Below are 12,247 nucleotides of genomic sequence, written 5' to 3' on the forward strand. Positions count from 1 at the left end.
CACAAGACTAAGACCATTAGTGTGGTGACCCGTAGCAAGAAGGAATACTGTATTGGGTCCCCGGAGGGATGGTTGAAGCCCCAGAAACTGCTATGGAGAAAGTCTCCTTGATTCCCCTGCAGCAGAAAGCAGCATTCTGCTTTCAGATAGTGGAGGGGCTGGGATGTGCTCCTCCATGCCCAAGGAGGACAGCATGCCCTCAGGGCCAAGGGTGGGGGAAATGTTGTCTGTGACTGAGGACGTTGTCCCCGTTGCTAGCTGCCAGGATTTTGCAATTGAGCAAAGACTGACCCCACTCTAGAAAGCATAAGGAAGTATGTTCTAGAGCAGGGGTCAGTAACCTACGGCACGCGTGCCAAAGGTGGCACGTGAGCCGATTTTTGATGGCACACGGGGCGGGCTGAGCCGCTCAGCCTGCCGCCACTCTGGGGCTTTCCCACTGCCGGATCCTGCCAGCCGGGGTCCCACCGCAGGTCCCACTCAGCACCCGCTGCTGGCCTGGGGGAAGGAACCCCAGGCTGGCAGGGGGCTGAGACCCCAGCTGGCAGGAGCCGGCAGCTGAAACCCCAGAGCGGGGGCAGGCTGAGCCACTCAGCCCGCCGCCGCTCTGGGGTTCCCGCTGTTGGCCCCTTGCCAGCCGGGGTCCTCCCCGCCGCAGCCCCATTCAGCACCTGCTGCTGGCCTGGGTGAAGGAACCCCAGGCTAGCAACGGGCTGAGACCCTGGATGGCAGGAGCCAGTGGCCGAAACCCCAGAGGGGTGGCGGGCTGAGCCGCTTAGTCGCTGCTCTGGGGTTCCGGCTGCTGGCCCCTTGCCAGCTGGGATCCCCCCCGCTGCAGCCCCACTCACCTTGCGCAGGCCCCCTGCCAGACAGGGTCCAGGCCTCCGGCCCTGCTCAGCCCTATCAGCCGCCAGCTCCACTCACCTCAGCTGCCGATCTGGGGTTCCAGCCGCTGACCTCCTGCCAGCCGGGTCGGGATCTCCAGCCTTGCTCAGCCTGCTTTCCGGCCTGGAGTCCCAGCAGGACACCCTGGGCTCTGCTCCTGGCCTTGGATCAGTGCTCTGCAGCCCAAGAGGGGGTGCAGCTCAGCGCCCCCATCTTAAAATTGCTGATATCAGACCACACTGCATTTGACCTTGTGCCTGCCTTCTATCGCCATTTTTTTTCCCCACTGAGAGTTGAAGGGAACATTTGACAAAATGGCAGCTCCTAAGAAAGCGAAGCTAGATGTCCAATCATTTCAGCCTGCTTGGATAGACGCATTTGGATTTATTGAAAAGAAGGACCGTGCTATTTGTGCTTTCTGTTATGAAAGTGTTGTTTGTCTCACATCAAGTGTTCGACGACATTTTGAAACGAATCATGAGAAAATGTTTCTCGACGAAGCAGACAAGACTGAATCAATCAAAAAGGCAGTAGCAGCCTATGAGAAGCAAAGCAGTGTTTTTAAAAGCTTAAGTGTAAGTAAAAATCAAGCTACAGAAGGAAGTTACAAGATTGCACAGTGCATTGCAAAAAACGGAAAGCCGTTTACAGATGGGGAATATATAAAAGAAGTTTTTCTCAGCAGCTCGGAGATTTTGTTCAATGATTTGCCAAATAAAGATACAATCATATCTAGAATAAAAGAACTGCCCATCTCTGCCAGAACAGTTGAGAGACGCATAAGTGAAATGGCAGAAAACATTAAGGAAAAGCAGACGACTGCATTGAAAGACACAGCAGTGTTTAGTGTTGCAGTTGATGAGAGCGTGGATATAAACGATGTTCCACGTTTGGCAGTTGTTGCAAGATATTGTGTTTCCGATGAAATCCAAGAGGAACTTTGTTACCTAAAACCCCTGCATGGCACAACAAAGGGGGAAGATATACTGGAAAGTTTTGTAAACTTCTTTGAAGAACGAGGAGTTGACATCAGAAAAATATTTTGTGTGACAACAGACGGTTCTCCTGCCATGGTCAGAAAACAGAAGGGATTTGTAAAGTTACTTGAAGATCAAATTGGCCATCCGACAGTCAAATTTCACTGTATCATCCATCAAGAAAACCTGTGTGCTAAAATTTCTAATTCAGAGCTTAATAATGTGATGAATACAGTGGTGCGAATTGTGAATTTACTCATAGACTCATAGACTTTAAGGTCAGAAGGGACCATTATGATCATCTAGTCTGACCTCCCGCATGCAGGATGCAGGCCACAAAAGCTGACCCACCCACTCTTGGAATAATTCTCTCCCTTGACTCAGCTGTTGAAGTCCCCAAATCATGATTTAAAGACTTCAAGTCGCAGAGAATCCTCCAGCAAGCGATCCCTGCCCCATGCTGCGGAGGAAGGCGAAAAACCTCCAGGGCCTCTGCCAATCTACCCTGGAGGAAAATTCCTTCCCGACCCCAAATATGGCGATCAGCTGAACCCCGAGCATGCGAGCAAGATTCTCCAGCCAGACCCTCCGGAAAAAAGTTCTCTGTAGTAACTTTTAATATCCCATCATTGACCATTGTTACTAATTACCAGCGATGGCACGTTATTGACCTATTGACTAAAATCACGTTATCCCATCAAACCATCCCCTCCATAAACTTATCAAGCTTAATCGTAAAGCCAGAGAGGTCTTTCACTCCCACTGTTTCCCTCGGAAGGCTGTTCCAGAACTTCACCCCTCTGATGGTTAGAAACCTTCATCTAATTTCAAGCCTAAACTTCCCGACGGCCAGTTTATATCCATTTGTTCTCGTGTCCACATTAGTACTGAGCTGAAATAATTCCTCTCCCTCCCTGGTATTTATCCCTCTGATATATTTAAAGAGAGCAATCATATCCCCCCTCAGCCTTCTTTTGGTTAAGGTAAACAAACCGAGCTCCTCGAGTCTCCTTTCATACGACAGGTTTTCCATTCCTCGGATCATCCTAGTGGCCCTTCTCTGTACCCGTTCCAGTTTGTATTCATCCCTTTTAAACATGGGAGACCAGAACTGCACACAGTACTCCAAATGAGGTCTCACCAGTGCCTTGTATAACGGAACCAGCACCTCCTTATCCTACTAGAAATACCTCGCCTAATGCATCCCAGGACCGCATTAGCTTTTTTCACGGCCACGTCACATTGCCGACTCATAGTCATCCTGCGATCAACCAGGACTCCGAGGTCCTTCTCCTCTTCCGTTACTTCCAACCGATGCGTCCCCAGCTTATAACTAAAATTCTTGTTAGTCATCCCTAAATGCATCACCTTACACTTCTCACTATTAAATTTCATCCTATTACTATTACTCCAGTTTACAAGGTCATCCAAATCTCCCTGCAGGATATCCCGATCCTTCTCCGAATTGGCAATACCTCCCAACTTTGTATCATCCGCAAACTTTATCAGCCCACTCCTACATTCGGTTCCGAGGTCAGTAATAAATAGATTAAATAAAATTGGACCCAAAACCGAACCTTGAGGAACTCCACTGGTAACCTCCCTCCAACCTGACAGTTCACCCTTCAGTACGACCCGCTGAAGTCTCCCCTTTAACCAGTTCTTTATCCACCTCTGGATTTTCATATAGATCCCCATCTTTTCCAATTTAACCAATAACTCCTCATGCGGTACCGTATCAAACGCTTTACTGAAATCGAGGTATATTAGATCGACCGCATTTTCTTTATCTAAAAAATCTGTTAACTTTCTCAAAGAAGGAGATCAGCACGTAAAACCGTGTTGTAATTTGTCCCAATTGCCATTGACCTCAAGGTCCTTAACTACTTTCTCCTTCAAAAGTTTTTCCAAGACCTTGCATATTACAGATGTTAAACTAACAGGCCTGTAGTTACCCGGGTCACTTTTTTCCCCCTTCTTGAAAATAGGAACCACATTAGCTATTCTCCAGTCCAACGGTACCACCCCCGAGTTTACAGATTCATTAAAAATTATCGCTAACGGGCTTGCAATTTCTCGCGCCAGTTCCTTTAATATTCTCGGATGAAGATCATCCGGTCCGCCCGATTTAGTCCCGTTAAGCTGTTTGAGTTTGGCTTCTACCTCGGATACGGTAATGTCAACCCCCCCTCCTTTATTCCCATCCGTCACGCTGCCACTATTCCTGAGTCTTCCATTAGCCTCATTAAAGACCGATGCAAAATATTCGTTTAGATATTGTGCCATGCCTAGATTATCCTTAATCTCCACTCCATCTACAGTCTTAAGCGGTCCCACTTCTTCTTTCTTTGTTTTCTTCCTATTTATATGGCTATAAAACCTCTTACTATTGGTTTTAATTCCCCTCGCAAGGTCCAACTCTACACGGCTTTTGGCCTTTCTCACTCCATCTCTACATGCTCTGACCTCAATAAGGTAGGTTTCTTTGCTGATCCCTCCCATCTTCCACTCCTTGTACGCTTTCTGTTTTTTCTTAATCACCCATCTGAGACGCTCGCTCATCCAGCTCGGTCTAAATCTCCTGCCTACGAACCGTTTTCCCTTTCTAGGGATACAGGCCTCCGACAGCTCCTGCAACTTCAACTTGAAATAATCCCAGGTGCCTTCCGCCTTTAGATCCATAAATATGTTAGTCCAATCTACTTCCCTAACTAGTCGCCTTAATTTATTAAAGTTAGCTCCTTTGAAATCGTAAACCTTAGTCTCTGATTTAATTTTGTTAATCCTTCCATTTAGTTTAAACCGAATTAGCTCATGATCACTCGAGCCAAGGTTGTCCCCTACAACCATTTCCTCAATGAGGTCCTCACTACTCACCAAAACCAAATCTAAAATGGCATCCCCCCTTGTCGGTTCAGCAACTACTTGATGAAGGAATTCATCAGCTATCACGTCTAGGAAAATCTGAGCCCTATTATTGCTACTAGCATTTGTTCCCCAATCTATATCCGGGAAGTTAAAGTCTCCCATGATTACACAGTTCCTATTAGTATTTACTTCCCTAAAAACATTAAAGAGTTCTCTGTCCATACCCAGGCTAGATCCCGGCGGTCTATAGCACACCCCAATTTCCTTGTTGCTCGATCTACTTTGACTCACAAACAATTTCAAGCACTGCTAGAAGAGATGGACAGTGCTTATAACGACATCCCACTTCACAGCAACATTTGGTGGCTAAGTCGTGGCAAGGTTTTGGTGCGCTTTGTAAACTGTTTTGATGCAATCAAGGCCTTTTTGTCGGAAAAAGAACAAAACTACCCCGAACTGGATGATGACAAATGGCTGTGTAAGCTCATGTTTCTAACTGATATCACCGCTCTCCTAAACGAACTCAACCTCTGTCTCCAGGGTGCAGGGCAAATAGTTCTGGATCTTTATGAAGCCTGGAAAGCATTTGTTGTGAAACTAGCAGTTTTTTCCAGGGATATTCAAACTTCTACTTTCCGCTACTTCCAACTCATAAAAGAGCTATCGACACGTTGCACTGTCAATGTCGATGAGATTGGAAAGCACATGCAAGAACTGGAATCAGAATTTTCTGACAGATTTCAAGATTTTCAGCGATTTGGCCCAATGCTTTCTTTTCTAATTAAACCTGAAAAGTTCAATGAAAGCGACTTGGATTTGTCTGTATTTCAGTGGATGGGTGTTGAAGATTTCGAAATGCAACTCATTCAGTTAAAAAGCTCAGAATTGTGGACATCAAAGTTTGTGGATCTGCGGAGTGCACTTGAAGCTACCGAGAGAGATCATGGGGCCTCTATTCTGACCTGCTGGACGTCCCTGCCAGTGAAATTTAACTGTTTGAAGAAAATTGTGTTTGCAATGCTTTCAGCATTTGGATCCACATACCTGTGTGAACAAGTATTTTCACACATGAAATCTGTCCTCTGTCCCTCTCGGAGCCAGTTAACAAGTGATCACTCAGAAGCCTGTATGCAGCTTAAAGTATCCAAATACGTGCCAGACATTGGAAAACTCAGCAAGGAAAAGCAAGGGCAAGGATCACACTAAACTGATAAGATCTGCATTTTAATTTAATTTTACATAAAGCTTCTGAAACATTTTGAAAACCTTGTTTACTTTACATATAACAGTAGTTTGGTTATATATTATAGACTTATAGAGAGACCTTCTAAAAAACGTTAAAATGTATTACCAGCACGCAAAGCCTCAAATTAGAGTGTATAAATGAAGACTCGGCACACCACTGCTGAAAGGTTGCCGACCCCGTTATAGACTTATAGAGAGACCTTCTAAAAAATGTTAAAATGTATTACCGGCACGCAGAGCCTTAAATTAGAGTGTATAATGGAAGACTCGGCACACCACTGCTAAAAGGTTGCCGACCCCTGTTCTAGAGGGAATCCCAGAGAGGGAGAATGGGGAGAAGTTTTTTGAAGATGGCGGGAATTTATATAGAGGGGCTCCTGTGGCAAAAAACAAAAGCCCTGGGCAGCCCTTTAAACAGTTGGTTGTACCCAGCCAATGCCATGGGGACTTAATGCAGCTAGCACATGATGGTCCCTTTGCTGGTCATTTTGGGGTGCAAGGAACCTATGACAGACTGAAGAAGAATTTCTACTGGCCAGGAATACAAAATGACGTAAAAGATTATTGCAGGTCTTGTGTATTGTGCCAGGAGACGAAAAGGCCTGTAGGACCCCAGAAAGTTCCTCTACATCTCTTGCCTGTGATACAGGAGGCATTCCTAAGAGTAGCGATGGACATCATGGGCCCTATGCAGCGTTCCACTCGGAGAGGGAACAGGTATATCTTAGTTGTAGTGGATTTTGCCCAGGGCCGGCTCCAGGCACCAGCCCACCAAGCTTGTGCTTGGGGCGGCACCTGGAGGGGGGCGGCGCGGCGCTCTGGCCCCCGGGGAGAGCGGGGCCACGGCCGGGCTCGCCGCCCTCCCCCCGGCGCTCTGGCCGCCCTCCCCCCCGGCGCCTCCCCCTGGCCGCCGGGGGGGGAGAGCGGCGAGCCCCGGCCCCTGCGCTCTGGCCGCCGGGGGGAGAGCGGGCTCGCCGCCCTCCCCCCAGCCGCCGGGGGGAGAGAGGAGCCCTCGCCGGGGCTCGCCGCCCTCCTCCCAGGGCTCCGGCCACCCTTCCCCCCGACCGCCGGGGGGAGAGAGGAGCCCCCGCCGGGGCTCGCTGCCCTCCTCCCAGGGCTCCGGCCGCCCTCCCCCCGGCCGCCGGGGGGAGAGCGGAGCCCCCGCCGGGGCTAGCCGCCCTCCCCCCGGGGCTCCGGCCGCCCTCCCCCCCCCGTGGGGGGGGAGGGGGCGTTCGGAGGCTTTTTTGCCTGGGGTGGCAAAAAAGCCAGAGCCGGCCCTGATTTTGCCACCAGGTATCCTGAGGCAGTTGCTCTGTCTAATATTGAAGCCGAGACACTGGTGAAGGCCCTTCTCACTATATTCAGCAGAGTGGGTTTCCCTAAAGAAATTTTATCTGATCGAGGGTCAAATTTCATGTCACAAATTTTCAACGAACTGTGGAAGTTGTGTGGGACAAAATAACTTAAAATTGTCCCATATCACCCACAGGCCAATGGTTTAGTAGAAAGGTTCAATGGGACTCTAAAATCCATGCTAGGGATATACACTCAGAAGAGGGGCCAAAACTGGGATGAGTTATTACCATTTCTGTTGTATGCTTACAGGGAGGTACCCCAAGAATCCACAGTTTTTTCCCCATTTTATCTTTTGTATGGAAGAAAAGTGAGGGGACCCCTCGATTTCATTAAAGATTCCTGGGAGGGAAACACTGAGGTAAAAGAAGAACTGGTAACTGAATATGTTCAGAGGTTTAGAAAAGACATGATGGAAATCATTCAAACCAATCTCCAAGACAGTCAATCCAGGCAAAAGGTGTGGTATGATAAGAATATTGTAAGCACACTTTTGAAATAGGGGATTTGATAATGGTATTAAGCCCTGCAAAAAAGTATAAAATGCAAAACTCTTGGGAGGGACCCTTCGAGGTAACAGAAGTGGCAAATGAGGACACGTATCAAGTTAGAAAGCCCCTTGATGATGCTGTCCCACAACTTGTGCATGTGAACAGGCTGAAAGCCTATCACAACAGAGAGGCCATAGTAAACATGATCTGTTGTGTGGAAGGGGAAACTGAGGCACACCGCCTCATGGCCTTGATAGCTGGATGCAAAGAGAACTATGACACAAACTGCCATCGAGACAGTCAGTGACTAACCCTCTTGAAGGAAACTAAGGGGGCAGATGTGACACTCTGTATCTCGGGGGAACACCCTGCACCCTCATGTTCATTCTTATAATATGATTGTGTGATATCCAATGCAAAGTTTGCCATGTTGGGTGTCTTCAGAAGGTTCATGATGCACTGATCATTGTTATTATAGTAATGTTATAGGTTGTAATTTCATGTATATAGTTATGAGGCTGAAAATGTGTCCTCATGGCTTAAAACAAGCCCATGAAAAACTCTCCAGGAACAGAGGAGCAGTTCACACCTCATCAGGGCATGTATGGGACAAACCCAGGCCAGCCTCACAGGAACAAAGGACACTGGCCTCAGCAGTAACAAAGGATCTGTTGGACTCTCGAGTGAGTCACCCCACTTCCCTTGGTCAGTTTGGGACTACGATGAAGTAATACTCACCTGACCCTCCAGACAGCCTACGAGTAATGGCTGCCACAGCCCTGCAGAGACATGGGTCTGAGTCACCTGGTACTGGACCCACCCCTTGGAATGCCAGTGTTCTTCCACTGGGAGACAAAGGGTTCCCACCTTACACAAGAGCTATATAAGGCAGTGGAGTGACATCATTGTGGTTCTCCTCTGCCCCCTCCTCCCCCAGGAGACACTGGGAAACACCTGGAAGCAAGAACTGAACTGGAGTGAGAAGGGTTAAGCCCAAGCTGGAAGGGCATCTAACTTGTGAGTAATAATACCTGAGGTCTCAATCTGGAGACCAGTGCAGCTGCCTTTCCAGACTTTCTGTAATCTGCCTGCAACAATATCTAGGGTGAGAAATTACTATTTGTAACCAATTTCTTTAGTGAAACAAGCTTAGTTTGTGTGTTTGGTTTTATTTGCTTAGTTATCTGCTTTGTTCTGTTTGCTATCTCTTTAACCACTTAAAATCCACCTTTTGTAGTTAACTTATTTCTTGTTTACAATATAACCCAGTTTATGCAATTCATAATGGGGGTGGGGATAAGAGGCTGTGCATACCTTCCTCCACATTGAGAAAGGAGGCGGATTTCATAATATACCTTTGGATCTGCACTCCAAGGGAGGTGGACACCTGAGTGCTGGGGCAAGTCCCTTAAACTGAGCCTTTCCAGAACTAATCTCAGTGTCTGTTTTGTTTTGCAGTTGGGTGTGGCCCTGCCTGTGAGTTTTCTGGAGGAGGCTTAATAGCCTGGCTCAGCGAGACATAACTGGTGGGCTCAGCGGTATCTCAGCACATCAGGTGGCATCCTAAGGGGTCCAACCTGTCACAGTGGCATAGTCAAGCAGGATAGTGTGCACAACTTATTACCCTGAAACACTGGTGGTGATTTTGAGTGAGTTTAAGTGTGGTGGCTAGAGAACAGACAAAGTGGGTACTGGTTTGTTATTTTCTGTTTGCTTATTTTGGGCAAGAGAAGTAGGGACAGGAAAAACAAAAAAATGAGTGAAAGTGAAGCTACCAAAAAGATGGAGCTCTGCAGGATCCAGGCAGATGAGAGGGAGAGAGAACATAAGAGAGAGATGGAATTTAAATACATGGAAATTGAGGCAGAAGCAGCCAGACAGAAAGCTGACCATGAGAGAGCCATGGAGATCCAGAAGCAAGCCCGGGAGTTGAAAGACGAAGAAATTGAGGCCCAGAAGCAAGCCATGGAACTGAGAGACAAAGAAATGAAGCATGAACTGGCTGTAATGGAGTGGAGGAGACAGAACCCCCCACCAGGGGGCTCCACCTCTCCAAAAATTCACAAGTGGGAGCAGTTGTGTCCAGCATACAAGGAATCTGGTGACATTGCTGAATATTTCATCACCTTTGAGAGACTGTGTATGCTCCATGTGATTCCTGAGGATCAGAAGATGACCACTTCGGTTGCAAAATTGACTGGGAGAGCTCTGGATATATTCAATCAGATGCCAATGCCAGCTATAGTAAATTTAAGGACTTGGTTTTGAAACAGTTTCAGATTACACCTGAAACTTCTAGAGTAAAATGTAGAAGCCTTAAGAGAGGGGCTGGATTAAGTAATGTGGCTCATGTGAACCAAATGAGAGATCTACTGGATAAGTGGGTGAGGGGAAAAGGTATTACTAGCTTTGAAGGAATGTGTGATTTGGTTGCTCAGGAATAGTTCCTGAATATGTCTAGTGATCATGTAAAACAGTGTTTATGGGATAAAAAGGTAGAGACGGTCGATGAACTTGCAGTTTTTGCAGATAAATTTGAGCAATCCCAAGAACCTAGTAGGAATAAATCACAGGCAGAGGGGTTAAAGTTTGGTGAGAAGCAAGGTCCCCGTTTTACCCCTGTGAAGACAGAGGGTGGATGGAAGGCTGGACACTCACCTCCACAAGTTCACTCCTCCAGTCCTCATCCCAAATCTCCTGTAAAAGCAGAAGAGCCCAGGAGGTGCTATCATTGTAATTCCACTGAGCACCTGAGGAATAAATGCCCTGTGCTGAGTGGGAACAGGCAGCAGGAAACTCATGGAAATGCTGCTATCCAGAGCAGTGGGACACCTCAGGCAGTTGCTACTTATACAGGATTTGTAAAGGTTGCCACTGCACAGCCAGGCAAAAAGCACCTAAAGGCTATCAAAGTAAATGGCAGAGAACTCCCTGCATGGAGAGATGCGGGTGCAGAAATTTCTGTGGTCAGGAGAGACCTGGTTCAGGAGAAAGACATACTGCCAGGACAGATGGCAGAGCTTTTGTTAGTAGGTGGTCACAAAATCCTTGTGCCTTTGGTTAAAATGCACATGGAAACTGAGGATTTGCAAGCCAAATCAAGTGTCGCTGAGGTCTCTCAGAATCCTACACAAATTCTTCTTGGAAATGACTTTTTTAATGTGACTAGGGCTGTCTGGGGTCTGTCAGTGGTAAGCATGACTCTTGTGCTGAAGCCCCAGAGGGAAAAAGTGAAGTCACAGAAACTGCTGGGGAAATGGGAGAGTGTCTCTTTAATTCCTCTACAGCAGTGGAACACTTTCTGCTGACAAGGGTGGGTGTGGTTGAGGCCAGATCTTACCCAGAGGCTGCAGACAGGCTTTTCTCTAGGGTGTTTTGCCTGATGGTAGGGAGTCTGTCCAGGTTGCTGGCTGCCAGGAAGTGGCAGTTAAACAAGGAACCAAACTCACTATAGAATGCATAGGAAAATGTGTCCTAGAAGAAAGCCCAGAGAAATGGGGTAGAATCCTGGGAACCACTGCAGTGGTTAAGGATTCCATAGGCTCTGTAACTGGAGGCAAACCCAAGTCAAAGAGGGAGGAGGGTACAATATTTACCAGTGAAAGATCTGTTCTAGCTGTTAGCTGTGAGCCCACAGCGGAACAGGCGACCGATTCTGCTCTAAGGTGCACACACAGGGGTGTGTGCCTTAGAGCGGGGCCCAGAGAAGGGAGTACAGGAGTGTCTTCCCCCTTATTACAGGGAAGAGTTTGCCCAGGAGAAATTTGCTGGATCTGCATCTGCACTCCCAGGCACCTCACCTGTGGCTCAGGTTTTAAGAGGGAACCATACAGCTGACCTCTGGGGAATGGAGAGAGGGTGACCGAGAGTACCCCAATCCAGGTCCCACTGTTGCAAAATGTTTTTCCTGTTGTACTTGTGAAAACTAACTCTGTTCCTTAAAGGGAGGGGGTGTCTTCAAAGCATTCAGGTGAGACCACTTCAGCCCTGCTCTTTCCCTTCCCTCCCCACTGCCTCCAAGCCCTCTACATGGGGCAGTGAGGGTGGGAATGGAGGCCCTCTGGGCTCCCTGCTATTGCCCTGACACAGGCCCCTCCCTGGCTTGTGCAGCCCCAGCAGGAAGCAGCAGGCAACTGCCTCCATGTATCTGCAGGAGATGGCTGCGTGGGGGGAGCATACTGGGTCAGTAGCTGCTAATGAAGCAGCTTTGTTCCCTGCTTCAGACAGGTGTAATAATGTTCCCCGGAGCAGGTGCGAAGGCCCAGCAGAAGCTCCCTCAGGCTCTCAAAGGGGAACCACTAGACAGTGTGGGCACGCATGCTGAACGGAGGGCAGGGCTTCAACACCCAGGACCTGGGCCCATCTGCTGGATACAACCACCCCAAGGCTAACCCTGGGGGGAATGCTGCCTCTTTTCTAACACACCCA

At 48.1% G+C, this 12,247-nt stretch overlaps 1 protein-coding gene across 1 annotated transcript in view; it reads right to left on the reverse strand.

Moving 5' to 3' along the window:
* The window catches only part of BSN (bassoon presynaptic cytomatrix protein), a 380,730-nt gene that overhangs the window by 25,318 nt on the left and 343,165 nt on the right, over positions 1 to 12,247 (reverse strand). The gene's annotated exons all lie outside the window — the stretch shown is intronic.

This window comes from Terrapene carolina, unplaced genomic scaffold (assembly GCF_002925995.2).
Source record: "Terrapene carolina triunguis isolate 2854851 unplaced genomic scaffold, T_m_triunguis-2.0 Scaffold235, whole genome shotgun sequence".
Taxonomy (NCBI): domain Eukaryota; kingdom Metazoa; phylum Chordata; order Testudines; family Emydidae; genus Terrapene; species Terrapene triunguis.